Consider the following 27,880-nt stretch of genomic DNA (forward strand, 5'->3'; position numbering starts at 1 on the left):
GAGGATCGAGTGCTGCATTTAAGCCTGCGTAGTGGCTGCTGCCCTGGAGAGAAAGGTAAGGTATCATGAGGACAGGTCCTGTGTGATGTCGTGGGATGGGCTGTCATCATTGGGTTGCAGGCGCTGGCCTCGGCTTCCCAAGGATGTGTCTTGTTTGTGATGGCCTGGCATCAGCTGCCTATGGTGGGGATGGCTTTGGCAGTTCATGAGGATGTAGTGAGGTAGGTTACCTGTGAAGATTTGCAATCCCGTTTCCAGAGGAGTGACTCCCCACGGGTGTCTTGCGGGACATAGAGAAGACGGACATGCTGAGGCATCTGTGCCGGCCTTCTTGGGGGTAGGTGAGTTATGCAAACAAGCCCTTTGGTCGCTCTTTTCCCACTTTTGGGAATGTGCAACGCGATAGTGTTTCTGCCGGAGGGCATGATGCGGCCGGCCCGTGTGGCATGCAGGCCTTTCGAATAGCCAGAGCTTTATCCAGAGCAGTCCGTTGGCGGGGCATAGAAGGGGGCACTGTTGCCATCCCTGGTGCGCTGCCAAGGCCAGCCACTCTTCCCTTTCAGGCTTCCAAGTGCCCTCACATGGCAGAGGTCTTCCGTTGCAAGTCTGTCTGTGGTCCTCGGGGACCACGCCTTTGATCACTCTGAGTTCCTCAGTGGTGTCACTGTGGCAGTGGAGAATTTCCAGGATGCATCAGGTGGGATCAGCATCTTCAAAGCAGACAGGCTTGCGGTCTGTCTTCCCTGGTGTTCCTTGTTCCCGTGTTCGGAAGATGTCTGTGGCTTCCAGTAGGGACGCGTCGCCCTGCTGGCTGGAGTAGGGCACGTTGGACGAGGCTGTTGAGCGTTTGAGCGGTTCCTTAGGGGTCAGGGCCGCGAACCTTGCAGGATGGGAGCTGCCTGAGACATGGCCGGGAAGGTGGCCTAGTTTCCGCTGTGGGGTTCCAACATGGGTCATGGCTGCTGAAGCCCTCTGCTTCCTGTGGTGGGCATTCCCACGGGTCAAAGGAAAGTGATTAGGCCTAGTTGGCAAGAAGTTGCACTTTGTTCGATGTTCTTTAGCCCCTTGAGTGGTTTCAGGCTGCATCTTGCCAGTAGAATGCTGTAGGTCGGTGTCGGCTCACCCATGGGAGTTCCCTTGCTTCCGAAAGTGCTGGGAGTGACCCCAAGTGCACATCAGATGTGCTGGTAGCTGGCAGGTTCTCGAGTTGCACGTAGATGTCACACCCACGGCTGGGAGGCAGGTCTCGTCCAGTCTTTGTGCTCTGGTCAGAAGGCGTGGCTGTGGGAGAGAGGGAGCCCGTGGAGCATTTCTACAGCCCCTGGGGGTTACAGTTTGCATGCGGCCTCTGGAAGCTGACAGGGGGCTTTCTCCTTTCAGTTGTGGGCCTAGACATTGTGTTGTGTATACACTATGGCGTTTGCTGTTGGACGCCTCTTCACAGGGCAACAGGGACACACAGAGACCAAGACGCGTAGTCAGCGGTACACAGAGAAACCCACAAGAGCGACTGCGTGCGCAGTCACAGTCACACGCGTGAACACAGAAATACAGCCTCTCACACGCCGGCCAATTTATGTGCCTAACTTCCTGCAGTCATACTATCAGACATGCAGTCAGTTCTCGGTAAGGGATAGAGGTCCTTGGGAAGCAGTTTCAGAGCTCAAGCCCAGGTAAATGTTTGTATGGATCATGTCCTCTGAGGAAACAAGTCCACTTCCCAGGTGCAGTTGCTGGGCAAGCCTCGCCGTTGGCAAATACAAGAAGATCTTCGTGTGCTCTGACGACTGGAGGTGCTAAGAAGAACTGGAAAAAGTGAGGCGGGGCCATGTTCCCGAGCATGGTCGCGGATAACTCAGGACGGTAGGTATTCAACCACCGCAAGATGTGCCATTAGATATTAGGTTTTCCTCAGATGGGCCCAATGGCTGCAAGAGTGGCTTGATTGTTCGTCTTGTTGAGTGGCCTGAGGGCTGTGGATTCTCCAGGCTTTTGGGGCACCCCAGGCTCATGGCTCCCCTGCAGAGCCCCGCACACTGCCCGGTTGTGTTCTGCACCATCCCAGCATGTGCTTGGATCGAGGATGACACCCTTGTATGCATTCCTTGGAAACTCTGAACAAAATGGGTGAGAACACTCTATCGTCTCCTTATCGAAACTGAGGTTCAGCACGTTTCCTCTCTCGGGTATAGGGGACTGTTAGGAGTGAAGTCCAGTGTCCCCTGCCGACATGCACGCAAACACCACCAAGGACTCCAGTAGTGGAGGGGCTCCTGTCTGAGTGTCGACCGTGTCTGCGCATAAGCTGGCTTATCTGTGTATCCCGGGTCCCTGCTGAAAGGCGGTTGAAGGAATGCAAGGGGGCAGGCTCTCTTGCTGGTCTTAAGAGTCGGGGTGTGTGCCGGTCTAGGCCCAGTGTGCTTGCAGTTGGATAGGTGTGTTTTGGCCAGGATCACGCTTCGTGCATGCCATTTCTTGTGTTGATTTTGGAAGCCAAAATGAGCAAGCGTCCCTGGTTGGTTGCTGGAGCCTGAGGCCAGGCCTGTGGCCCTCCCTGTCCTTTCTTTTTGCACAGTGAGGTTTTTGAGTCCCTAGTGAGGCTGGAGAAGTGGGCGGGGTTGGGCTCGGGTTGGGCGTCGGCGGAAGGGGCTGATGGATTAGGCCACACTGCTGCCCATGGCTGCTCCTCTACTTTAACACCCAGCACAGTGTTGGTGCCAAGTGGGGCATCGTGGAGTGGGGTGAGGATCGAGTGCTGCATTTAAACCTGCGTGGTCGCTGATGGCCTGGACAGGAAGGTGAGGGATGATGAGGACATGTCCTTTGTGAGGTCGTGGAATAGGCTGTCATAATTGGGCTGCAGGTGCTGGCCTCGGCTTCCCAAGGATGCGTCATGTTCGTGATGGGCTGGCATCAGCTGCCTATGGAGGGGGTGGCTTTGGCAGTTCAAGTGCATGAGGTGAGGTAGGTAACCTGTGTAGAGTTGTGATCCCATTGCCGGAGGAATGACACCCAAAGGGTGTCTTGCGGGACGTAGAGAAGATTGACATTGTGAGGCGTCTGTCCCGTCCTCCTTGGAGGTAGTTGAGTTATGGAACATCCCTATTGGCTGCTTTCTTCCCTTGTTTGGGAATGTGCAAAGCGAAAGTGTCTCTCCCGGGGGGGCATGACACCGCCAGCCAGTTTTGCATGCAGGCCTTTCGAACAGCCTGAGGTTGATCTGCAGCAGTCCGTGGGCGGGGCAGAGATGGGGGCACTGTTGCGAAGCCAGGTGTGCTGTCGTGGACAACCACTGTGCCCTTTCAAGCTTCCAGGTCCCCTCGTGTGGCAGAGGTCTTCCGTTGAAAGTCTGTCTGTGGTCCTCAGGAACAGTGCATTTGATCGCTGTGAGTTCCTCGGTAGTGTCGCTGTAGCAGTGGAGAATTGCCAGGATGCATGGGGTGGTGTGGGCCTCATCAAAGCAGACAGGCTAGCGGTCTGTCTTCCCTGGTGTTCAGTGTCCCCGTGTCGCATAATGTCTGTGGCTTCCAATAGGGTCGAGTCGCCCTGCATGCAGGAGGAGGGCACTTAGGAAGAGGCTGTGTATCGTTTGAGCGTTTTCTCAGTGGTCAGGGCCACCAACCCTGCCAGTTGGAAACTTGCCGATACGTGGGCGAGGAGGTGGCCTAATTTCTGCTCTGGTGTTCCAACCTGTGTCATGGTTGCTGAAGCCCAACACTTCCGATTGTGGACATTCCCACGGGGTCATGGAAAGTGATTTGATCTAGTTGGTGTGAAGACGCACTTGGTCCGCTGTTCCTTAGCCCCTTGAGAAGTGCCGGGCTGCATCTTGCCTGTAGGCAACTGCAGGTCGCAGTCAGCCCGCCCATGGGAGGTTCCCTTGCTTCCGGGAGTGCTGGGAGTGACCCCAAGGGCACATCAGATGTGCTGGTAGGTGGCAGGGTCTCCAGGTCCACATAGATGTGACAGACACGGCCGGGAGGCAGGTCTCGTCCAGTCTTTGTGCTTTGCTCACAAGGCGTGGCTGTGAGAGTGCGGGAGTGTGTGGGCTATTTCAACAGTCCCTGGGGGTCAAAGTTCGCATGTGGCCTCTTGAAACTGACAGGGGTCTTTCTCCTTTCAGTTGGGGGTCCATCCAGGATGGTGTGTATAAACTATGGCGTTTACTGTTGGAGGCGCCTGCAGAGGGCCACAGGGACACCCAGAGACCAAGACACGTATTCAGCGGCACACACCGGAACCCACGAGTGCATCTTCGTGCGCAGTCACAGTCACACACGCCCACACGCGTGAGTACACACATACAGCGTCTCACACACCGGCCAACATACATGCCTAACTTCCTCCAGTGGTGCTGTGAGACACGCAATCCGTTTTCGGTAAGGAATAGTGGTACTTGGGAAGCAGGTTCCGGGCTCACACGCAGGTAAGTTTTCACAAGAATCGTTCTCTGAGGACTGTGGTGCAATTCAGAAGCCGCATGATTTCTGTCCACTTCTCAGGTGCAGTTGCAGGGTAAGGCTGGCCGTCGGCAAAAACAAGAAGACCTTCGTGTTGTCTGATGACTGGATGTGCTAAGGGGAACTGGAAAAAGTGGAGCAGGCGCACGTTGCTGAGCGTGGCTGGGGATAACTCAGGACAGTAGCATTCACGCATACTAAGATGTGCCATTGGATATTAGGTTTTCCTCAGATGGGTCCAATGGCTGCAAGAGTGGATTGATTGTTGGTCTTGCTGAGTGGCCTGAGGACTGTGGATTCCCCAGGCTGTTGGAGTACTTCTGGCTCATGGCTCCTCTGCAGAGCCCCACGGCCTGCCCGTTTGTGTTCTGCAGCGTCCCAGCATGTGCTTGGATCGATGATGACACCCTTGTATGCATTCCTTGGAAAATCTGAACAAAATGAGTGAGAAAGCTCTACGGTCTCCTCATCGCAACTGAGGTCCAGCACGTTTCTCTCGGGGGTAGGGGACAGTTAGGAGTGAGGGCCAACATCCCCTGCTGACATGCATGCCAACACCACTAAGGGCTCTAGCATTGGAGGGGCTCCTGTCTGAGGGTCGACCGTGTCTGCCCATAAGCTGGGTCATCTATGAATCCGCGGTCCCTGCTAAAAGGCCGTGAGGGAATGCAAGGGGGCAGGCTCTCCTGCTAGTCTTCAGAGTCGGAGTGTGTGCTGGTGTGGGCCCAGTGAGCTTTCACTTGGAGAAGTGTGTTTTGACCAGGATCACGCTTTGTGCATGCCGCTTCGGTGGTTGATTTTGGAAGCCAAAATGAGCAAGGTTCCCTGGTTGGAGCCTGGAGCCTCAGGCCAGGCCTGTGGCCCTCTCTGTTGTTGTGTTTGGTGCGGTGAGGTTCTTGAGTGCCCGGTGGGGCTGGAGCAGTGGGCGGGGGTGGGATGGAGTTTGGTGATGGCGGAAGGGGGCTGATGGATTAGGCTTCGCTGCTGCCCCTGAAGCTGCCAGCACACTGTTGGCGCTAAGTGGATCATCGTGGAGTGGGGTGAGGATCGAGTGCTGCATTTAAGCCTGCGTAGTGGCTGCTGCCCTGGAGAGAAAGGTAAGGTATGATGAGGACAGGTCCTGTGTGATGTCGTGGGATGGGCTGTCATCATTGGGTTGCAGGCGCTGGCCTCGGCTTCCCAAGGATGTGTCTTGTTCGTGATGGCCTGGCATCAGCTGCCTATGGTGGGGATGGCTTTGGCAGTTCATGAGGATGCAATGAGGTAGGTTACCTGTGAAGATTTGCAATCCCGTTTCCAGAGGAGTGACTCCCCACGGGTGTCTTGTGGGACATAGAGAAGACGGACATGCTGAGGCATCTGTGCCGGCCTTCTTGGGGGTAGGTGAGTTATGCAAACAAGCCCTTTGGTCGCTCTTTTCCCACTTTTGGGAATGTGCAACGCGATAGTGTTTCTGCCGGAGGGCATGATGCGGCCGGCCCGTGTGGCATGCAGGCCTTTCGAATAGCCAGAGCTTTATCCAGAGCAGTCTGTTGGCGGGGCAGAGAAGGGGGCACTGTTGCCATCCCTGGTGCGCTGCCAAGGCCAGCCACTCTTCCCTTTCAGGCTTCCAAGTCCCCTCACATGGCAGAGGTCTTCCGTTGCAAGTCTGTCTGTGGTCCTCGGGGACCACGCCTTTGATCACTCTGAGTTCCTCAGTGGTGTCACTGTGGCAGTGGAGAATTTCCAGGATGCATCAGGTGGGATCAGCATCTTCAAAGCAGACAGGCTTGCGGTCTGTCTTCCCTGGTGTTCCTTGTTCCCGTGTTCGGAAAATGTCTGTGTCTTCCAGTAGGGACGCGTCGCCCTGCTGGCTGGAGTAGGGCACGTTGGACGAGGCTGTTGAGCGTTTGAGCGGTTCCTTAGGGGTCAGGGCCGCGAACCTTGCAGGATGGGAGCTGCCTGAGACATGGCCGGGAAGGTGGCCTAGTTTCCGCTGTGGGGTTCCAACATGGGTCATGGCTGCTGAAGCCCTCTGCTTCCTGTGGTGGGCATTCCCACGGGTCAAAGGAAAGTGATTAGGCCTAGTTGGCAAGAAGTTGCACTTTGTTCGATGTTCTTTAGCCCCTTGAGTGGTTTCAGGCTGCATCTTGCCAGTAGAATGCTGTAGGTCGGTGTCGGCTCACCCATGGGAGTTCCCTTGCTTCCAAAAGTGCTGGGAGTGACCCCAAGTGCACATCAGATGTGCTGGTAGCTGGCAGGTTCTCGAGTTGCACGTAGATGTCACACCCACGGCCGGGAGGCAGGTCTCGTCCAGTCTTTGTGCTCTGGTCAGAAGGCGTGGCTGTGGGAGAGAGGGAGCCCCTGGAGCATTTCTACAGCCCCTGGGGGTTAAAGTTTGCATGCGGCCTCTGGAAGCTGACAGGGGCCTTTCTCCTTTCAGTTGTGGGCCTAGACATTGTGTTGTGTATACACTATGGCGTTTGCTGTTGGACGCCTCTTCACAGGGCAACAGGGACACACAGAGACCAAGACGCGTAGTCAGCGGTACACAGAGAAACCCACAAGAGCGACAGCGTGCGCAGTCACAGTCACACGCGTGAACACAGAAATACAGCCTCTCAAACGCCGGCCAATTTATGTGCCTAACTTCCTGCAGTCATACTATCAGACATGCAGTCAGTTCTCGGTAAGGGATAGAGGTCCTTGGGAAGCAGTTTCAGAGCTCAAGCCCAGGTAAATGTTTGTATGGATCATGTCCTCTGAGGAAACAAGTCCACTTCCCAGGTGCAGTTGCTGGGCAAGCCTCGCCGTTGGCAAATACAAGAAGATCTTCGTGTGCTCTGACGACTGGAGGTGCTAAGAAGAACTGGAAAAAGTGAGGCGGGGCCATGTTCCCGAGCATGGTCGCGGATAACTCAGGACGGTAGGTATTCAACCACCGCAAGATGTGCCATTAGATATTAGGTTTTCCTCAGATGGGCCCAATGGCTGCAAGAGTGGCTTGATTGTTCGTCTTGTTGAGTGGCCTGAGGGCTGTGGATTCTCCAGGCTTTTGGGGCACCCCAGGCTCATGGCTCCCCTGCAGAGCCCCGCACACTGCCCGGTTGTGTTCTGCACCATCCCAGCATGTGCTTGGATCGATGATGACACCCTTGTATGCATTCCTTGGAAACTCTGAACAAAATGGGTGAGAACACTCTATCGTCTCCTTATCGAAACTGAGGTTCAGCACGTTTCCTCTCTCAGGTGTAGGGGACTGTTAGGAGTGAAGTCCAGTGTCCCCTGCCGACATGCACGCAAACACCACCAAGGACTCCAGTAGTGGAGGGGCTCCTGTCTGAGTGTCGACCGTGTCTGCGCATAAGCTGGCTTATCTGTGTATCCCGGGTCCCTGCTGAAAGGCGGTTGAAGGAATGCAAGGGGGCAGGCTCTCTTGCTGGTCTTAAGAGTCGGGGTGTGTGCCGGTCTAGGCCCAGTGTGCTTGCAGTTGGATAGGTGTGTTTTGGCCAGGATCACGCTTCGTGCATGCCATTTCTTGTGTTGATTTTGGAAGCCAAAATGAGCAAGCGTCCCTGGTTGGTTGCTGGAGCCTGAGGCCAGGCCTGTGGCCCTCCCTGTCCTTTCTTTTTGCACAGTGAGGTTTTTGAGTCCCTAGTGAGGCTGGAGAAGTGGGCGGGGTTGGGCTCGGGTTGGGCGTCGGCGGAAGGGGCTGATGGATTAGGCCACACTGCTGCCCATGGCTGCTCCTCTACTTTAACACCCAGCACAGTGTTGGTGCCAAGTGGGGCATCGTGGAGTGGGGTGAGGATGGAGTGCTGCATTTAAACCTGCGTGGTCGCTGATGGCCTGGACAGGAAGGTGAGGGATGATGAGGACATGTCCTTTGTGAGGTCGTGGAATAGGCTGTCATAATTGGGTTGCAGGTGCTGGCCTCGGCTTCCCAAGGATGCGTCATGTTCGTGATGGGCTGGCATCAGCTGCCTATGGAGGGGGTGGCTTTGGCAGTTCAAGTGCATGAGGTGAGGTAGGTAACCTGTGTAGAGTTGTGATCCCATTGCCGGAGGAATGACACCCAAAGGGTGTCTTGCGGGACGTAGAGAAGATTGACATTGTGAGGCGTCTGTCCCGTCCTCCTTGGAGGTAGTTGAGTTATGGAACATCCCTATTGGCTGCTTTCTTCCCTTGTTTGGGAATGTGCAAAGCGAAAGTGTCTCTCCCGGGGGGGCATGACACCGCCAGCCAGTTTTGCATGCAGGCCTTTCGAACAGCCTGAGGTTGATCTGCAGCAGTCCGTGGACGGGGCAGAGATGGGGGCACTGTTGCGAAGCCAGGTGTGCTGTCGTGGACAACCACTGTGCCCTTTCAAGCTTCCAGGTCCCCTCGTGTGGCAGAGGTCTTCCGTTGAAAGTCTGTCTGTGGTCCTCAGGAACAGTGCATTTGATCGCTGTGAGTTCCTCGGTAGTGTCGCTGTAGCAGTGGAGAATTGCCAGGATGCATGGGGTGGTGTGGGCCTCATCAAAGCAGACAGGCTTGCGGTCTGTCTTCCCTGGTGTTCAGTGTCCCCGTGTCGCATAATGTCTGTGGCTTCCAATAGGGTCGAGTCGCCCTGCATGCAGGAGGAGGGCACTTAGGAAGAGGCTGTGTATCGTTTGAGCGTTTTCTCAGTGGTCAGGGCCACCAACCCTGCCAGTTGGAAACTTGCCGATACGTGGGCGAGGAGGTGGCCTAATTTCTGCTCTGGTGTTCCAACCTGTGTCATGGTTGCTGAAGCCCAACACTTCCCATTGTGGACATTCCCACGGGGTCATGGAAAGTGATTTGTTCTAGTTGGTGTGAAGACGCACTTGGTCCGCTGTTCCTTAGCCCCTTGAGAAGTGCCGGGCTGCATCTTGCCTGTAGGCAACTGCAGGTCGCAGTCAGCCCGCCCATGGGAGGTTCCCTTGCTTCCGGGAGTGCTGGGAGTGACCCCAAGGGCACATCAGATGTGCTGGTAGGTGGCAGGGTCTCCAGGTCCACATAGATGTGACAGACACGGCCGGGAGGCAGGTCTCGTCCAGTCTTTGTGCTTTGCTCACAAGGCGTGGCTGTGAGAGTGCGGGAGTCTGTGGGCTATTTCAACAGTCCCTGGGGGTCAAAGTTCGCATGTGGCCTCTTGAAGCTGACAGGGGTCTTTCTCCTTTCAGTTGGGGGTCCATCCAGGATGGTGTGTATAAACTATGGCGTTTACTGTTGGAGGCGCCTGCAGAGGGCCACAGGGACACCCAGAGACCAAGACGCGTATTCAGCGGCACACACCGGAACCCACGAGTGCATCTTCGTGCGCAGTCACAGTCACACACGCCCACACGCGTGAGTACACACATACAGCGTCTCACACACCGGCCAACATACATGCCTAACTTCCTCCAGTCGTGCTGTGAGACACGCAATCCGTTTTCGGTAAGGAATAGTGGTACTTGGGAAGCAGGTTCTGGGCTCACACGCAAGTAAGTTTTCACAAGAATCGTTCTCTGAGGACTGTGGTGCATTTCAGAATCCGCATGATTTCTGTCCACTTCTCAGGTGCAGTTGCAGGGTAAGGCTGGCCGTCGGCAAAAACAAGAAGACCTTCGTGTTGTCTGATGACTGGATGTGCTAAGGGGAACTGGAAAAAGTGGAGCAGGCGCACGTTGCTGAGCGTGGCTGGGGATAACTCAGGACAGTAGCATTCACGCATACTAAGATGTGCCATTGGATATTAGGTTTTCCTCAGATGGGTCCAATGGCTGCAAAAGTGGATTGATTTTTGGTCTTGCTGAGTGGCCTGAGGACTGTGGATTCCCCAGGCTGTTGGAGTACTTCTGGCTCATGGCTCCTCTGCAGAGCCCCACGGCCTGCCCGTTTGTGTTCTGCAGCGTCCCAGCATGTGCTTGGATCGATGATGACACCCTTGTATGCATTCCTTGGAAAATCTGAACAAAATGAGTGAGAAAGCTCTACGGTCTCCTCATCGCAACTGAGGTCCAGCACGTTTCTCTCGGGGGTAGGGGACAGTTAGGAGTGAGGGCCAACATCCCCTGCTGACATGCATGCCAACACCACTAAGGGCTCTAGCATTGGAGGGGCTCCTGTCTGAGGGTCGACCGTGTCTGCCCATAAGCTGGGTCATCTATGAATCCGCGGTCCCTGCTAAAAGGCCGTGACGGAATGCAAGGGGGCAGGCTCTCCTGCTAGTCTTCAGAGTCGGAGTGTGTGCTGGTGTGGGCCCAGTGAGCTTTCACTTGGAGAAGTGTGTTTTGACCAGGATCACGCTTTGTGCATGCCGCTTCAGTGGTTGATTTTGGAAGCCAAAATGAGCAAGGTTCCCTGGTTGGAGCCTGGAGCCTCAGGCCAGGCCTGTGGCCCTCTCTGTTGTTGTGTTTGGTGCGGTGAGGTTCTTGAGTGCCCGGTGGGGCTGGAGCAGTGGGCGGGGGTGGGATGGAGTTTGGTGATGGCGGAAGGGGGCTGATGGATTAGGCCTCGCTGCTGCCCCTGAAGCTGCCAGCACACTGTTGGCGCTAAGTGGATCATCGTGGAGTGGGGTGAGGATCGAGTGCTGCATTTAAGCCTGCGTAGTGGCTGCTGCCCTGGAGAGAAAGGTAAGGTATGATGAGGACAGGTCCTGTGTGATGTCGTGGGATGGGCTGTCATCATTGGGTTGCAGGCGCTGGCCTCGGCTTCCCAAGGATGTGTCTTGTTCGTGATGGCCTGGCATCAGCTGCCTATGGTGGGGATGGCTTTGGCAGTTCATGAGGATGCAGTGAGGTAGGTTACCTGTGAAGATTTGCAATCCCGTTTCCAGAGGAGTGACTCCCCACGGGTGTCTTGCGGGACATAGAGAAGACGGACATGCTGAGGCATCTGTGCCGGCCTTCTTGGGGGTAGGTGAATTATGCAAACAAGCCCTTTGGTCGCTCTTTTCCCACTTTTGGGAATGTGCAACGCGATAGTGTTTCTGCCGGAGGGCATGATGCAGCCGGCCCGTGTGGCATGCAGGCCTTTCGAATAGCCAGAGCTTTATCCAGAGCAGTCCGTTGGCGGGGCAGAGAAGGGGGCACTGTTGCCATCCCTGGTGCGCTGCCAAGGCCAGCCACTCTTCACTTTCAGGCTTCCAAGTCCCCTCACATGGCAGAGGTCTTCCGCTGCAAGTCTGTCTGTGGTCCTCGGGGACCACGCCTTTGATCACTCTGAGTTCCTCAGTGGTGTCACTGTGGCAGTGGAGAATTTCCAGGATGCATCAGGTGGGATCAGCATCTTCAAAGCAGACAGGCTTGCGGTCTGTCTTCCCTGGTGTTCCTTGTTCCCGTGTTCGGAAGATGTCTGTGTCTTCCAGTAGGGACGCGTCGCCCTGCTGGTTGGAGTAGGGCACGTTGGACGAGGCTGTTGAGCGTTTGAGCGGTTCCTTAGGGGTCAGGGCCGCGAACCTTGCAGGATGCGAGCTTCCTGAGACATGGCCGGGAAGGTGGCCTAGTTTCCGCTGTGGGGTTCCAACATGGGTCATGGCTGCTGAAGCCCTCTGCTTCCTGTGGTGGGCATTCCCACGGGTCAAAGGAAAGTGATTAGGCCTAGTTGGCAAGAAGTTGCACTTTGTTCGATGTTCTTTAGCCCCTTGAGTGGTTTCAGGCTGCATCTTGCCAGTAGAATGCTGTAGGTCGGTGTCGGCTCACCCATGGGAGTTCCCTTGCTTCCGAAAGTGCTGGGAGTGACCCCAAGTGCACATCAGATGTGCTGGTAGCTGGCAGGTTCTCGAGTTGCACGTAGATGTCACACCCACGGCCGGGAGGCAGGTCTCGTCCAGTCTTTGTGCTCTGGTCAGAAGGCGTGGCTGTGGGAGAGAGGGAGCCCGTGGAGCATTTCTACAGCCCCTGGGGGTTAAAGTTTGCATGCGGCCTCTGGAAGCTGACAGGGGGCTTTCTCCTTTCAGTTGTGGGCCTAGACATTGTGTTGTGTATACACTATGGCGTTTGCTGTTGGACGCCTCTTCAGAGGGCAACAGGGACACACAGAGACCAAGACGCGTAGTCAGCGGTACACAGAGAAACCCACAAGAGCGACTGCGTGCGCATTCACAGTCACACGCGTGAACACAGAAATACAGCCTCTCACACGCCGGCCAATTTATGTGCCTAACTTCCTGCAGTCATACTATCAGACATGCAGTCAGTTCTCGGTAAGGGATAGAGGTCCTTGGGAAGCAGTTTCAGAGCTCAAGCCCAGGTAAATGTTTGTATGGATCATGTCCTCTGAGGAAACAAGTCCACTTCCCAGGTGCAGTTGCTGGGCAAGCCTCGCCGTTGGCAAATACAAGAAGATCTTCGTGTGCTCTGACGACTGGAGGTGCTAAGAAGAACTGGAAAAAGTGAGGCGGGGCCATGTTCCCGAGCATGGTCGCGGATAACTCAGGACGGTAGGTATTCAACCACCGCAAGATGTGCCATTAGATATTAGGTTTTCCTCAGATGGGCCCAATGGCTGCAAGAGTGGCTTGATTGTTCGTCTTGTTGAGTGGCCTGAGGGCTGTGGATTCTCCAGGCTTTTGGGGCACCCCAGGCTCATGGCTCCCCTGCAGAGCCCCGCACACTGCCCGGTTGTGTTCTGTACCATCCCAGCATGTGCTTGGATCGATGATGACACCCTTGTATGCATTCCTTGGAAACTCTGAACAAAATGGTTGAGAACACTCTATCGTCTCCTTATCGAAACTGAGGTTCAGCACGTTTCCTCTCTCGGGTGTAGGGGACTGTTAGGAGTGAAGTCCAGTGTCCCCTGCCGACATGCACGCAAACACCACCAAGGACTCCAGTAGTGGAGGGGCTCCTGTCTGAGTGTCGACCGTGTGTGCGCATAAGCTGGCTTATCTGTGTATCCCGGGTCCCTGCTGAAAGGCGGTTGAAGGAATGCAAGGGGGCAGGCTCTCTTGCTGGTCTTAAGAGTCGGGGTGTGTGCCGGTCTAGGCCCAGTGTGCTTGCAGTTGGATAGGTGTGTTTTGGCCAGGATCACGCTTCGTGCATGCCATTTCTTGTGTTGATTTTGGAAGCCAAAATGAGCAATCGTCCCTGGTTGGTTGCTGGAGCCTGAGGCCAGGCCTGTGGCCCTCCCTGTCCTTTCTTTTTGCACAGTGAGGTTTTTGAGTCCCTAGTGAGGCTGGAGAAGTGGGCGGGGTTGGGCTCGGGTTGGGCATCGGCGGAAGGGGCTGATGGATTAAGCCACACTGCTGCCCATGGCTGCTCCTCTACTTTAACACCCAACACAGTGTTGGTGCCAAGTGGGGCATCGTGGAGTGGGGTGAGGATCGAGTGCTGCATTTTAACCTGCGTGGTGGCTGATGGCCTGGACAGGAAGGTGAGGGATGATGAGGACATGTCCTTTGTGAGGTCGTGGAATAGGCTGTCATAATTGGGTTGCAGGTGCTGGCCTCGGCTTCCCAAGGATGCGTCATGTTCGTGATGGGCTGGCATCAGCTGCCTATGGAGGGGGTGGCTTTGGCAGTTCAAGTGCATGAGGTGAGGTAGGTAACCTGTGTAGAGTTGTGATCCCATTGCCGGAGGAATGACACCCAAAGGGTGTCTTGCGGGACGTAGAGAAGATTGACATTGTGAGGCGTCTGTCCCGTCCTCCTTGGAGGTAGTTGAGTTATGGAACATCCCTATTGGCTGCTTTCTTCCCTTGTTTGGGAATGTGCAAAGCGAAAGTGTCTCTCCCGGGGGGGCATGACACCGCCAGCCAGTTTTGCATGCAGGCCTTTCGAACAGCCTGAGGTTGATCTGCAGCAGTCCGTGGGCGGGGCAGAGATGGGGGCACTGTTGCGAAGCCAGGTGTGCTGTCGTGGACAACCACTGTGCCCTTTCAAGCTTCCAGGTCCCCTCGTGTGGCAGAGGTCTTCCGTTGAAAGTCTGTCTGTGGTCCTCAGGAACAGTGCATTTGATCGCTGTGAGTTCCTCGGTAGTGTCGCTGTAGCAGTGGAGAATTGCCAGGATGCATGGGGTGGTGTGGGCCTCATCAAAGCAGACAGGCTTGCGGTCTGTCTTCCCTGGTGTTCAGTGTCCCCGTGTCGCATAATGTCTGTGGCTTCCAATAGGGTCGAGTCGCCCTGCATGCAGGAGGAGGGCACTTAGGAAGAGGCTGTGTATCGTTTGAGCGTTTTCTCAGTGGTCAGGGCCACCAACCCTGCCAGTTGGAAACTTGCCGATACGTGGGCGAGGAGGTGGCCTAATTTCTGCTCTGGTGTTCCAACCTGTGTCATGGTTGCTGAAGCCCAACACTTCCCATTGTGGACATTCCCACGGGGTCATGGAAAGTGATTTGTTCTAGTTGGTGTGAAGACGCACTTGGTCCGCTGTTCCTTAGCCCCTTGAGAAGTGCCGGGCTGCATCTTGCCTGTAGGCAAATGCAGGTCGCAGTCAGCCCGCCCATGGGAGGTTCCCTTGCTTCCGGGAGTGCTGGGAGTGACCCCAAGGGCACATCAGATGTGCTGGTAGGTGGCAGGGTCTCCAGGTCCACATAGATGTGACAGACACGGCCGGGAGGCAGGTCTCGTCCAGTCTTTGTGCTTTGCTCACAAGGCGTGGCTGTGAGAGTGCGGGAGTCTGTGGGCTATTTCAACAGTCCCTGGGGGTCAAAGTTCGCATGTGGCCTCTTGAAGCTGACAGGGGTCTTTCTCCTTTCAGTTGGGGGTCCATCCAGGATGGTGTGTATAAACTATGGCGTTTACTGTTGGAGGCGCCTGCAGAGGGCCACAGGGACACCCAGAGACCAAGACGCGTATTCAGCGGCACACACCGGAACCCACGAGTGCATCTTCGTGCGCAGTCACAGTCACACACGCCCACACGCGTGAGTACACACATACAGCGTCTCACACACCGGCCAACATACATGCCTAACTTCCTCCAGTCGTGCTGTGAGACACGCAATCCGTTTTCGGTAAGGAATAGTGGAACTTGGGAAGCAGGTTCCAGGCTCACACGCAGGTAAGTTTTCACAAGAATCGTGCTCTGAGGACTGTGGTGCAATTCAGAAGCCTGCATGATTTCTGTCCACTTCTCAGGTGCAGTTGCAGGGTAAGTCTGGCCGTCGGCAAAGACAAGAAGACCTTCGTGTTGTCTGATGACTGGATGTGCTAAGGGGAACTGGAAAAAGTGGAGCAGGCGCACGTTGCTGAGCGTGGCTGGGGATAACTCAGGACAGTAGCATTCACGCATACTAAGATGTGCCATTGGATATTAGGTTTTCCTCAAGTGGGTCCAATGGCTGCAAGAGTGGATTGATTGTTGGTCTTGCTGAGTGGCCTGAGGACTGTGGATTCCCCAGGCTGTTGGAGTACTTCTGGCTCATGGCTCCTCTGCAGAGCCCCACGGCCTGCCCGTTTGTGTTCTGCAGCGTCCCAGCATGTGCTTGGATCGATGATGACACCCTTGTATGCATTCCTTGGAAAATCTGAACAAAATGAGTGAGAAAGCTCTACGGTCTCCTCATCGCAACTGAGGTCCAGCACGTTTCCTCTCGGGGGTAGGGGACAGTTAGGAGTGAGGGCCAACATCCCCTGCTGACATGCATGCCAACACCACTAAGGGCTCTAGCATTGGAGGGGCTCCTGTCAGAGGGTCGACCATGTCTGCCCATAAGCTGGGTCATCTATGAATCCGCGGTCCCTACTAAAAGGCCGTGACGGAATGCAAGGGGGCAGGCTCTCCTGCTAGTCTTCAGAGTCGGAGTGTGTGCTGGTGTGGGCCCAGTGAGCTTTCAGCTTGGAGAAGTGTGTTTTGACCAGGATCACGCTTTGTGCATGCCGTTTCGGTGGTTGATTTTGGAAGCCAAAATGAGCAAGGTTCCCTGGTTGGAGCCTGGAGCCTCAGGCCAGGCCTGTGGCCCTCTCTGTTGTTGTGTTTGGTGCGGTGAGGTTCTTGAGTGCCCGGTGGGGCTGGAGCAGTGGGCGGGGGTGGGATGGAGTTTGGTGATGGCGGAAGGGGGCTGATGGATTAGGCCTCGCTGCTGCCCCTGAAGCTGCCAGCACACTGTTGGCGCTAAGTGGATCATCGTGGAGTGGGGTGAGGATCGAGTGCTGCATTTAAGCCTGCGTAGTGGCTGCTGCCCTGGAGAGAAAGTTAAGGTATGATGAGGACAGGTCCTGTGTGATGTCGTGGGATGGGCTGTCATCATTGGGTTTCAGGCGCTGGCCTCGGCTTCCCAAGGATGTGTCTTGTTCGTGATGGCCTGGCATCAGCTGCCTATGGTGGGGATGGTTTTGGCAGTTCATGAGGATGCAGTGAGGTAGGTTACCTGTGAAGAGTTGCAATCCCGTTTCCAGAGGAGTGACTCCCCACGGGTGTCTTGCGGGACATAGAGAAGACGGACATGCTGAGGCATCTGTGCCGGCCTTCTTGGGGGTAGGTGAGTTATGCAAACAAGCCCTTTGGTCACTCTTTTCCCACTTTTGGGAATGTGCAACGCGATAGTGTTTCTGCCGGAGGGCATGACGCGGCCGGCCCGTGTGGCATGCAGGCCTTTCGAATAGCCAGAGCTTTATCCAGAGCAGTCCGTTGGCGGGGCAGATAAGGGGGCACTGTTGCCATCCCTGGTGCGCTGCCAAGGCCAGCCACTCTTCCCTTTCAGGCTTCCAAGTCCCCTCACATGGCAGAGGTCTTCCGTTGCAAGTCTGTCTGTGGTCCTCGGGGACCACGCCTCTGATCACTCTGAGTTCCTCAATGGTGTCACTGTGGCAGTGGAGAATTTCCAGGATGCATCAGGTGGGATCAGCATCTTCAAAGCAGACAGGCTTGCGGTCTGTCTTCCCTGGTGTTCCTTGTTCCCGTGTTCGGAAGATGTCTGTGGCTTCCAGTACGGACGCATCGCACTGCTGGCTGGAGTAAGGCACGTTGGACGAGGCTGTTGAGCGTTTGAGCGGTTCCTTAGGGGTCAGGGCCGCGAACCTTGCAGGATGGGAGCTGCCTGAGACATGGCCGGGAAGGTGGCCTAGTTTCCGCTGTGGGGTTCCAACATGGGTCATGGCTGCTGAAGCCCTCTGCTTCCTGTGGTGGGCATTCCCACGGGTCAAAGGAAAGTGATTAGGCCTAGTTGGCAAGAAGTTGCACTTTGTTCGATGTTCTTTAGCCCCTTGAGTGGTTTCAGGCTGCATCTTGCCAGTAGAATGCTGTAGGTCGGTGTCGGCTCACCCATGGGAGTTCCCTTGCTTCCGAAAGTGCTGGGAGTGACCCCAAGTGCACATCAGATGTGCTGGTAGCTGGCAGGTTCTCGAGTTGCACGTAGATGTCACACCCACGGCCCGGAAGCAGGTCTCGTCCAGTGTTTGTGCTCTGGTCAGAAGCTGTGGCTGTGGGAGAGCGGGAGCCCGTGGAGCATTTCAACAGCCCTTGGGGGTTAAAGTTTGCATGCGGCCTCTGGAAGCTGACAGGGGGCTTTCTCCTTTCAGTTGTGGGTCTAGACAGGGTGTTGTGTAGAAACTATGGCGTTTATTGTTGGACGCCTCTTCACAGGGCTACAGGGACACACAGAGACCAAGACGCGTAGTCAGCGGTACACAGAGAAACCCACAAGAGCGTCTGCGTGCGCAGTCACAGTCACACGCGTGAACACAGAAATACAGCCTCTCACAAGCCGGCCAATGTATGTGCCTAACTTCCTGCAGTCGTACTATCAGACATGCAGTCAGTTCTCGGTAAGGGATAGAGGTCCTTGGGAAGCAGTTTCAGAGCTCAAGCCCAGGTAAATGTTTGTATGGATCATGTCCTCTGAGGACACCAGTCCACTTCCCAGGTGCAGTTGCTGGGCAAGCCTCGCGGTCGGCAAAAACAAGAAGATCATCGTGTGCTCTGACGACTGGAGGTGCTAAGAAGAACTGGAAAAAGTGAGGCGGGGCCATGTTCCCGAGCACGGTCGCTGATAACTCAGGACGGTAGGTATTCAACCACCGCAAGATATGCCATTAGATATTAGGTTTCCCTCAGATGGGCCCAATGGCTGCAAGAGTGGCTTGATTGTTCGTCTTGTTGAGTGGCCTGAGGGCTGTGGATTCTCCAGGCTTTTGGGGTACCCCAGGCTCATGGCTCCCCTGCAGAGCCCCGCACACTGCCCGGTTGTGTTCTGCACCATCCCAGCATGTGCTTGGATCGAGGATGACACTCTTGTATGCATTCCTTGGAAACTCTGTACAAAATGGGTGAGAACACTCTATTGTCTCCTTATCGAAGCTGAGGTTCAGCACGTTTCCTCTCTCGGGTGTAGGGGACTGTTAGGAGTGAAGTCCAGTGTCCCCTGCCGACATGCACGCAAACACCACCAAGGACTCCAGTAGTGGAGGGGCTCCTGTCTGAGGTTCGACCGTGTCTGCGCATAAGCTGGCTTATCTGTGTATCCCGGGTCCCTGCTGAAAGGCGGTGGAAGGAATGCAAGGGGGCAGGCTCTCTTGCTGGTCTTAAGAGTCGGGGTGTGTGCCGGTCTAGGCCCAGTGTGCTTGCAGTTGGATAGGTGTGTTTTGGCCAGGATCACGCTTCGTGCATGCCGTTTCGTGTGTTGATTTTGGAAGCCAAAATGAGCAAGCGTCCCTGGTTGGTTGCTGGAGCCTGAGGCCAGGCCTGTGGCCCTCCCTGTCCTTGCGTTTTGCACAGTGAGGTTTTTGAGTCCCTAGTGAGCCTGGAGAAGTGGGCGGGGTTGGGCTCGGAGTGGGCGTCAGCGGAAGGGGCTGATGGATTAGGCCACACTGCTGCCCTTGTCTGCTCCTCTACTTTAACACCCAGCACAGTGTTGCTGCCAAGTGGGGCATCGTGGAGTGTGGTGAGGATCGAGTGCTGCATTTAAACCTGCATGGTCGCTGATGGCCTGGATAGGAAGGTAAGGGATGATGAGGACATGTCCTTTGTGAGGTCGTGGAATAGGCTGTCATAATTTGGTTGCAGGTGCTGGCCTCGGCTTTCCAAGGCTGCGTCATGTTCGTGATGGTCTAGCATCAGCAGCCTATCGAGGGGGTGGCTTTGGCAGTTCAAGTGCATGAGGTGAGGTAGGTAACCTGTGTAGAGTTGTGATCCCATTGCCGGAGGAATGACACCCAAAGGGTGTCTTGCGGGACGTAGAGAAGATTGACATTGTGAGGCGTCTGTCCCGTCCTCCTTGGAGGTAGTTGAGTTATGGAACATCCCTATTGGCTGCTTTCTTCCCTTGTTTGGGAATGTGCAAAGCGAAAGTGTCTCTCCCGGGGGTGCATGTCACTGCCAGCCAGTTTGGCATGCAGGCCTTTCGAACAGCCTGAGGTTGATCTGCAGCAGTCCGTGGGCGGGGCAGAGATGGGGGCACTGTTGCAAAGCCAGGTGTGCTGTCGTGGACAACCACTGTGCCCTTTCAAGCTTCCAGGTCCCCTCGTGTGGCAGAGGTCTTCCGTTGAAAGTCTGTCTGTGGTCCTCAGGAACAGTGCATTTGATTGCTGTGAGTTCCTCAGTAGTGTCGCTGTAGCAGTGGAGAATTGCCAGGATGCATGGGGTGGTGTGGGCCTCATCAAAGCAGACAGGCTTCCGGTCTGTCTTCCCTGGTGTTCAGTGTCCCCGTGTCGCATGATGTCTGTGGCTTCCGATAGGGTCGAGTCGCCCTGCATGCAGGAGGAGGGCACTTAGGAAGAGGCTGTGTATCGTTTGAGCGTTTTCTCAGTGGTCAGGGCCACCAACCCTGCCAGTTGGAAACTTGCCGATACGTGGGCGGGGAGGTGGCCTAATTTCTGCTCTGGTGTTCCAACCTGTGTCATGGTTGCTGAAGCCCAACACTTCCCATTGTGGACATTCCCACGGGGTCATGGAAAGTGATTTGTTCTAGTTGGTGTGAAGACGCACTTGGTCCGCTGTTCCTTAGCCCCTTGAGAAGTGCCGGGCTGCATCTTGCCTGTAGGCAACTGCAGGTCGCAGTCAGCCCACCCATGGGAGGTTCCCTTGCTTCCGGGAGTGCTGGGAGTGACCCCAAGGGCACATCAGATGTGCTGGTAGGTGGCAGGGTCTCCAGGTCCACATAGATGTGACAGACACGGCCGGGAGGCAGGTCTCGTCCAGTCTTTGTGCTTTGCTCACAAGGCGTGGCTGTGAGAGTGCGGGAGTCTGTGGGCTATTTCAACAGTCCCTGGGGTCAAAGTTCGCATGTAGCCTCTTGAAGCTGACAGGGGACTTTCTCTTTTCAGTTGGGGGTCCATCCAGGATGGTGTGTATAAACTATGGCGTTTACTGTTGGAGGCGCCTGCAGAGGGCCACAGGGACACCCAGAGACCAAGACGCGTATTCAGCGGCACACACCGGAACCCACGAGTGCATCTTCGTGCGCAGTCACAGTCACACACGCCCACACGCGTGAGTACACACATACAGCGTCTCACACACCGGCCAACATACATGCCTAACTTCCTCCAGTCGTGCTGTGAGACACGCAATCCGTTTTCGGTAAGGAATAGTGGTACTTGGGAAGCAGGTTCCGGGCTCACACGCAGGTAAGTTTTCACAAGAATCGTTCTCTGAGGACTGTGGTGCATTTCAGAATCCGCATGATTTCTGTCAACTTCTCAGGTGCAGTTGAAGGGTAAGGCTGGCCGTCGGCAAAAACAAGAAGACCTTCGTGTTGTCTGATGACTGGATATGCTAAGGGGAACTGGAAAATGTAGAGCAGGCGCACGTTGCTGAGCGTGGCTGGGGATAACTCAGGACAGTAGCATTCACGCATACTAAGATGTGCCATTGGATATTAGGTTTTCCTCAGATGGGTCCAATGGCTGCAAGAGTGGATTGATTGTTGGTCTTGCTGAGTGGCCTGAGGACTGTGGATTCCCCAGGCTGTTGGAGTACTTCTGGCTCATGGCTCCTCTGCAGAGCCCCACGGCCTGCCCGTTTGTGTTCTGCAGCGTCCCAGCATGTGCTTGGATCGATGATGACACCTTTGTATGCATTCCTTGGAAAATCTGAACAAAATGACTGAGAAAGCTCTACGGTCTCCTCATCGCAACTGAGGTCCAGCACGTTTCTCTCGGGGGTAGGGGACAGTTAGGAGTGAGGGCCAACATCCCCTGCTGACATGCATGCCAACACCACTAAGGGCTCTAGCATTGGAGGGGCTCCTGTCTGAGGGTCGACCGTGTCTGCCCATAAGCTGGGTCATCTATGAATCCGCGGTCCCTGCTAAAAGGCCGTGAGGGAATGCAAGGGGGCAGGCTCTCCTGCTAGTCTTCAGAGTCGGAGTGTGTGCTGGTGTGGGCCCAGTGAGCTTTCACTTGGAGAAGTGTGTTTTGACCAGGATGATGCTTTGTGCATGCCGCTTCGGTGGTTGATTTTGGAAGCCAAAATGAGCAAGGTTCCCTGGTTGGAGCCTGGAGCCTCAGGCCAGGCCTGTGGCCCTCTCTGTTGTTGTGTTTGGTGCGGTGAGGTTCTTGAGTGCCCGGTGGGGCTGGAGCAGTGGGCGGGGGTGGGATGGAGTTTGGTGATGGCGGAAGGGGGCTGATGGATTAGGCCTCGCTGCTGCCCCTGAAGCTGCCAGCACACTGTTGGCGCTAAGTGGATCATCGTGGAGTGGGGTGAGGATCGAGTGCTGCATTTAAGCCTGCGTAGTTGCTGCTGCCCTGGAGAGAAAGGTAAGGTATCATGAGGACAGGTCCTGTGTGATGTCGTGGGATGGGCTGTCATCATTGGGTTGCAGGCGCTGGCCTCGGCTTCCCAAGGATGTGTCTTGTTCGTGATGGCCTGGCATCAGCTGCCTATGGTGGGGATGGCTTTGGCAGTTCATGAGGATGCAGTGAGGTAGGTTACCTGTGAAGATTTGCAATCCCGTTTCCAGAAGAGTGACTCCCCACGGGTGTCTTGCGGGACATAGAGAAGACGGACATGCTGAGGCATCTGTGCCGGCCTTCTTGGGGGTAGGTGAGTTATGCAAACAAGCCCTTTGGTCGCTCTTTTCCCACTTTTGGGAATGTGCAACGCGATAGTGTTTCTGCCGGAGGGCATGATGCGGCCGGCCCGTGTGGCATGCAGGCCTTTCGAATAGCCAGAGCTTTATCCAGAGCAGTCCGTTGGCGGGGCAGAGAAGGGGGCACTGTTGCCATCCCTGGTGCGCTGCCAAGGCCAGCCACTCTTCCCTTTCAGGCTTCCAAGTCCCCTCACATGGCAGAGGTCTTCCGTTGCAAGTCTGTCTGTGGTCCTCGGGGACCATGCCTTTGATCACTCTGAGTTCCTCAGTGGTGTCACTGTGGCAGTGGAGAATTTCCAGGATGCATCAGGTGGGATCAGCATCTTCAAAGGAGACAGGCTTGCGGTCTGTCTTCCCTGGTGTTCCTTGTTCCCGTGTTCGGAAGATGTCTGTGGCTTCCAGTAGGGACGCGTCGCCCTGCTGGCTGGAGTAGGGCACGTTGGACGAGGCTGTAGAGCGTTTGAGCGGTTCCTTAGGGGTCAGGGCCGCGAACCTTGCAGGATGGGAGCTGCCTGAGACATGGCCGGGAAGGTGGCCTAGTTTCCGCTGTGGGGTTCCAACATGGGTCATGGATTCTGAAGCCCACTGCTTCCTGTGGTGGGCATTCCCACGGGTCAAAGGAAAGTGATTAGGCCTAGTTGGCAAGAAGTTGCACTTTGTTCGATGTTCTTTAGCCCCTTGAGGGGTTTCAGGCTGCATCTTGCCAGTAGAATGCTGTAGGTCGGTGTCGGCTCACCCATGGGAGTTCCCTTGCTTCCGAAAGTGCTGGGAGTGACCCCAAGTGCACATCAGATGTGCTGGTAGCTGGCAGGTTCTCGAGTTGCACGTAGATGTCACACCCATGGCCGGGAGGCAGGTCTCGTCCAGTCTTTGTGCTCTGGTCAGAAGGCGTGGCTGTGGGAGAGAGGGAGCCCGTGGAGCATTTCTACAGCCCCTGGGGGTTAAAGTTTGCATGCGGCCTCTGGAAGCTGACAGGGGGCTTTCTCCTTTCAGTTGTGGGCCTAGACATTGTGTTGTGTATACACTATGGCGTTTGCTGTTGGACACCTCTTCACAGGGCAATAGGGACACACAGAGACCAAGACGCGTAGTCAGCGGTACACAGAGAAACCCACAAGAGCGACTGCGTGCGCAGTCACAGTCACACGCGTGAACACAGAAATACAGCCTCTCACACGCCGGCCAATGTATGTGCCTAACTTCCTGCAGTCGTACTATCAGACATGCAGTCAGTTCTCGGTAAGGGATAGAGGTCCTTGGGAAGCAGTTTCAGAGCTCAAGCCCAGGTAAATGTTTGTATGGATCATGTCCTCTGAGGACACCAGTCCACTTCCCAGGTGCAGTTGCTGGGCAAGCCTCGCGGTCGGCAAAAACAAGAAGATCTTCGTGTGCTCTGATGACTGGAGGTGCTAAGAAGAACTGGAAAAAGTGAGGCGACGCCATGTTCCCGAGCATGGTCGCTGATAACTCAGGACGGTAGGTATTCAACCACCGCAAGATATGCCATTAGATATTAGGTTTCCCTCAGATGGGCCCAATGGCTGCAAGAGTGGCTTGATTGTTCGTCTTGTTGAGTGGCCTGAGGGCTGTGGATTCTCCAGGCTTTTGGGGTACCCCAGGCTCATGGCTCCCCTGCAGAGCCCCGCACACTGACCGGTTGTGTTCTGCACCATCCCAGCATGTGCTTGGATCGAGGATGACACCCTTGTATGCATTCCTTGGAAACTCTGAACAAAATGGGTGAGAACACTCTATCGTCTCCTTATCGAAGCTGAGGTTCAGCACGTTTCCTCTCTCGGGTGTAGGGGACTGTTAGGACTGAAGGCCAGTGTCCCCTGCCGACATGCACGCAAACACCACCAAGGACTCCAGTAGTGGAGGGGCTCCTGTCTGAGGATCGACCGTGTCTGCGCATAAGCTGGCTTATCTGTGTATCCCGGGTCCCTGCTGAAAGGCGGTGGAAGGAATACAAGGGGGCAGGCTATCTTGCTGGTCTTAAGAGTCGGGGTGTGTGCCGGTCTAGGCCCAGTGTGCTTGCAGTTGGATAGGTGTGTTTTGGCCAGGATCACGCTTCGTGCATGCCGTTTCGTGTGTTGATTTTGGAAGCCAAAATGAGCAAGCGTCCCTGGTTGGTTGCTGGAGCCTGAGACCAGGCCTGTGGCCCTCCCTGTCCTTGCGTTTTGCACAGAGAGGTTTTTGAGTCCCTAGCGATTCTGGAGAAGTGGGCGGGGTTGGGCTCGGGTTGGGCGTCGGAGAAAGGGGCTGATGGATTAGGCCACACTGCTGCCCTTGTCTGCTCCTCTACTTTAACACCCAGCACAGTGTTGGTGCCAAGTGGGGCATCGTGGAGTGGGGTGAGGATCGAGTGCTGCATTTAAACCTGCGTGGTCGCTGATGGCCTGGACCAGAAGGTGAGGGATGATGAGGACATGTCCTTTGTGAGGTCGTGGAATAGGCTGTCATAATTGGGTTGCAGGTGCTGGCCTCGGCTTCCCAAGGATGCGTCATGTTCGTGATGGGCTGGCATCAGCTGCCTATGGAGGGGGTGGCTTTGGCAGTTCAAGTGCATGAGGTGAGGTAGGTAACCTGTGTAGAGTTGTGATCCCATTGCCGGAGGAATGACACCCAAAGGGTGTCTTGCGGGACGTAGAGAAGATTGACATTGTGAGGCGTCTGTCCCGTCCTCTTTGGAGGTAGTTGAGTTATGGAACATCCCTATTGGCTGCTTTCTTCCCTTGTTTGGGAATGTGCAAAGCGAAAGTGTCTCTCCCGGGGGTGCATGTCACTGCCAGCCAGTTTTGCATGCAGGCCTTTCGAACAGCCTGAGGTTGATCTGCAGCAGTCCGTGGGCAGGGCAGAGATGGGGGCACTGTTGCGAAGCCAGGTGTGCTGTCGTGGACAACCACTGTGCCCTTTCAAGCTTCCAGGTCCCCTCGTGTGGCAGAGGTCTTCCGTTGAAAGTCTGTCTGTGGTCCTCAGGAACAGTGCATTTGATCGCTGTGAGTTCCTCAGTAGTGTCGCTGTAGCAATGGAGAATTGCCAGGATGCATGTGGTGGTGTGGGCCTCATCAAAGCAGACAGGCTTGCGGTCTGTCTTCCCTGGTGTTCAGTGTCCCCGTGTCTCATGATGTCTGTGGCTTCCAATAGGGTCGAGTCGCCCTGCATGCAGGAGGAGGGCACTTACGAAGAGGCTGTGTATCGTTTGAGCGTTTTCTCAGTGGTCAGGGCCACCAACCCTGCCAGTTGGAAACTTGCCGATACGTGGGCGAGGAGGTGGCCTAATTTCTGCTCTGGCGTTCCAACCTGTGTCATGGTTGCTGAAGCCCAACACTTCCCATTGTGGACATTCCCACGGGGTCATGGAAAGTGATTTGGTCTAGTTAGTGAGAAGACGCACTTGGTCCGCAGTTCTTAGCCCCTTGAGAAGTGCCGGGCTGCATCCTGCCTGTAGGCAACTGCAGGTCGCTGTCAGACTGCCCATGAGAGGTTCCCTTGCTTCCGGGAGTGCTGGGAGTGACCCCAAGGGCACATCAGATGTGCTGGTAGCTGGCAGGTTCTCGATTTGCACGTAGATATCACACCCACGGCCGGGAGGCAGGTCTCGTCCAGTCTTTGTGCTCTGGTCAGAAGTCGTGGCTGTGGGAGAGCGGGAGACCGTGGAGCATTTCAACAGCCCCTGGGGGTTAAAGTTTGCATGCGGCCTCTGGAAGCTGACAGGGGGCTTTCTCCTTTCAGTTGTGGGTCTAGACAGGGTGTTGTGTATACACTATGGCGTTTGCTGTTGGACGCCTCTTCACAGGGCAACAGGGACACACAGAGACCAAGACGCGTAGTCAGCGGTACACAGAGAAACCCACAAGAGCGTCTGCATGCGCAGTCACAGTCACACGCGTGAACACAGAAATACAGCCTCTCACACGCCGGCCAATGTATGTGCCTAACTTCCTGCAGTCGTACTATCAGACATGCAGTCAGTTCTCGGTAAGGGATAGAGGTCCTTGGGAAGCAGTTTCAGAGCTCAAGCCCAGGTAAATGTTTGTATGGATCATGTCCTCTGAGGAAACAAGTCCACTTCCCAGGTGCAGTTGCTGGGCAAGCCTCGCCGATGGCAAATACAAGAAGATCTTCGTGTGCTCTGACGACTGGAGGTCCTAAGAAGAACTGGAAAAAGTGAGGCGGGGCCATGTTCCCGAGCATGGTCGCGGATAACTCAGGACGGTAGGTATTCAACCACCGCAAGATGTGCCATTAGATATTAGGTTTTCCTCAGATGGGCCCAATGGCTGCAAGAGTGGCTTGATTGTTCGTCTTGTTGAGTGGCCTGAGGGATGTGGATTCTCCAGGCTTTTGGGGTACCCCAGGCTCATGGCTCCCCTGCAGAGCCCCGCACACTGCCCGGTTGTGTTCTGCACCATCCCAGCATGTGCTTGGATCGATGATGACACCCTTGTATGCATTCCTTGGAAACTCTGAACAAAATGGGTGAGAACACTCTATCGTCTCCTTATCGAAACTGAGGTTCAGCACGTTTCCTCTCTCGGGTGTAGGGGACTGTTAGGACTGAAGGCCAGTGTCCCCTGCCGACATGCACGCAAACACCACCAAGGACTGCAGTAGTGGAGGGGCTCCTGTCTGAGTGTCGACCGTGTCTGCGCATAAGCTGGCTAATCTGTGTATCCCGGGTCCCTGCTGAAAGGCGGTTGAAGGAATGCAAGGGGGCAGGCTCTCTTGCTGGTCTTAAGGGTCGGGGTATGTGCCGTTCTAGGCCCAGTGTGCTTGCAGTTGGATAGGTGTGTTTTGGTCAGGATCACGCTTCATGCATGCCGTTTCGTGTGTTGATTTTGGAAGCCAAAATGAGCAAGCGTCCCTGGTTGGTTGCTGTAGCCTGAGGCCAGGCCTGTGGCCCTCCCTGTCCTTGCGTTTTGCACAGTGAGGTTTTTGAGTCCCTAGTGAGGTTGGAGAAATGGGCGGGGTTGGGCTCGGGTTGGGCGTCGGCGGAAGGGGCTGATGGATTAGGACACACTGCTGCCCTTGTCTGCTCCTCTACTTTAACACCCAGCACAGTGTTGGTGCCAAGTGGGGCATCGTGGAGTGGGGTGAGGATCGAGTGCTGCATTTAAACCTGCGTGGTCGTTGATGGCCTGGACAGGAAGGTGAGGGATGATGAGGACATGTCCTTTGTGAGGTCGTGGAATAGGCTGTCATAATTGGGTTGCAGGTGCTGGCCTCGGCTTCCCAAGGATGCGTCATGTTCGTGATGGGCTGGCATCAGCTGCCTATGGAGGGGGTGTCTTTGGCAGTTCAAGTGCATGAGTTGAGGTAGGTAACCTGTGTAGAGTTGTGATCCCATTGCCGGAGGAATGACACCCAAAGGGTGTCTTGCGGGACGTAGAGAAGATTGACATTGTGAGGCGTCTGTCCCGTCCTCCTTGGAGGTAGTTGAGTTATGGAACATCCCTATTGGCTGCTTTCTTCCCTTGTTT

The 27,880-nt window shown here is 55.4% G+C and overlaps 10 non-coding genes across 10 annotated transcripts; all 10 read left to right on the forward strand.

Annotated features, from left to right (window-relative positions):
- Nucleotides 1–2,074: 2,074 nt before the first annotated feature.
- On the forward strand, nt 2,075–2,167 carry LOC137777507 (small nucleolar RNA SNORD116). Its single transcript, XR_011076543.1, has one exon. It is a non-coding gene; the product is annotated as a small nucleolar RNA SNORD116 (small nucleolar RNA).
- Nucleotides 2,168–4,851: 2,684 nt separating this feature from the next.
- LOC137754185 (small nucleolar RNA SNORD116) lies at nt 4,852–4,944 on the forward strand. Its single transcript, XR_011071760.1, has one exon. It is a non-coding gene; the product is annotated as a small nucleolar RNA SNORD116 (small nucleolar RNA).
- Nucleotides 4,945–7,576: 2,632 nt separating this feature from the next.
- On the forward strand, nt 7,577–7,669 carry LOC137776587 (small nucleolar RNA SNORD116). The gene has a single exon (XR_011076261.1). It is a non-coding gene; the product is annotated as a small nucleolar RNA SNORD116 (small nucleolar RNA).
- Nucleotides 7,670–10,353: 2,684 nt separating this feature from the next.
- On the forward strand, nt 10,354–10,446 carry LOC137754189 (small nucleolar RNA SNORD116). Its single transcript, XR_011071761.1, has one exon. It is a non-coding gene; the product is annotated as a small nucleolar RNA SNORD116 (small nucleolar RNA).
- A 2,632-nt stretch (nt 10,447–13,078) lies between these two features.
- LOC137777651 (small nucleolar RNA SNORD116) lies at nt 13,079–13,171 on the forward strand. The gene has a single exon (XR_011076585.1). It is a non-coding gene; the product is annotated as a small nucleolar RNA SNORD116 (small nucleolar RNA).
- Nucleotides 13,172–15,856: 2,685 nt separating this feature from the next.
- On the forward strand, nt 15,857–15,949 carry LOC137754195 (small nucleolar RNA SNORD116). Its single transcript, XR_011071762.1, has one exon. It is a non-coding gene; the product is annotated as a small nucleolar RNA SNORD116 (small nucleolar RNA).
- Nucleotides 15,950–18,583: 2,634 nt separating this feature from the next.
- Nucleotides 18,584–18,676, forward strand: LOC137751035 (small nucleolar RNA SNORD116). The gene has a single exon (XR_011070679.1). It is a non-coding gene; the product is annotated as a small nucleolar RNA SNORD116 (small nucleolar RNA).
- Nucleotides 18,677–21,359: 2,683 nt separating this feature from the next.
- Nucleotides 21,360–21,452, forward strand: LOC137776944 (small nucleolar RNA SNORD116). Its single transcript, XR_011076363.1, has one exon. It is a non-coding gene; the product is annotated as a small nucleolar RNA SNORD116 (small nucleolar RNA).
- A 2,632-nt stretch (nt 21,453–24,084) lies between these two features.
- Nucleotides 24,085–24,177, forward strand: LOC137778596 (small nucleolar RNA SNORD116). The gene has a single exon (XR_011076944.1). It is a non-coding gene; the product is annotated as a small nucleolar RNA SNORD116 (small nucleolar RNA).
- A 2,649-nt stretch (nt 24,178–26,826) lies between these two features.
- Nucleotides 26,827–26,919, forward strand: LOC137776592 (small nucleolar RNA SNORD116). Its single transcript, XR_011076262.1, has one exon. It is a non-coding gene; the product is annotated as a small nucleolar RNA SNORD116 (small nucleolar RNA).
- Nucleotides 26,920–27,880: the final 961 nt, after the last annotated feature.

This window comes from Eschrichtius robustus, chromosome 1 (assembly GCF_028021215.1).
Source record: "Eschrichtius robustus isolate mEscRob2 chromosome 1, mEscRob2.pri, whole genome shotgun sequence".
In the NCBI taxonomy this organism is placed as follows: domain Eukaryota; kingdom Metazoa; phylum Chordata; class Mammalia; order Artiodactyla; family Eschrichtiidae; genus Eschrichtius; species Eschrichtius robustus.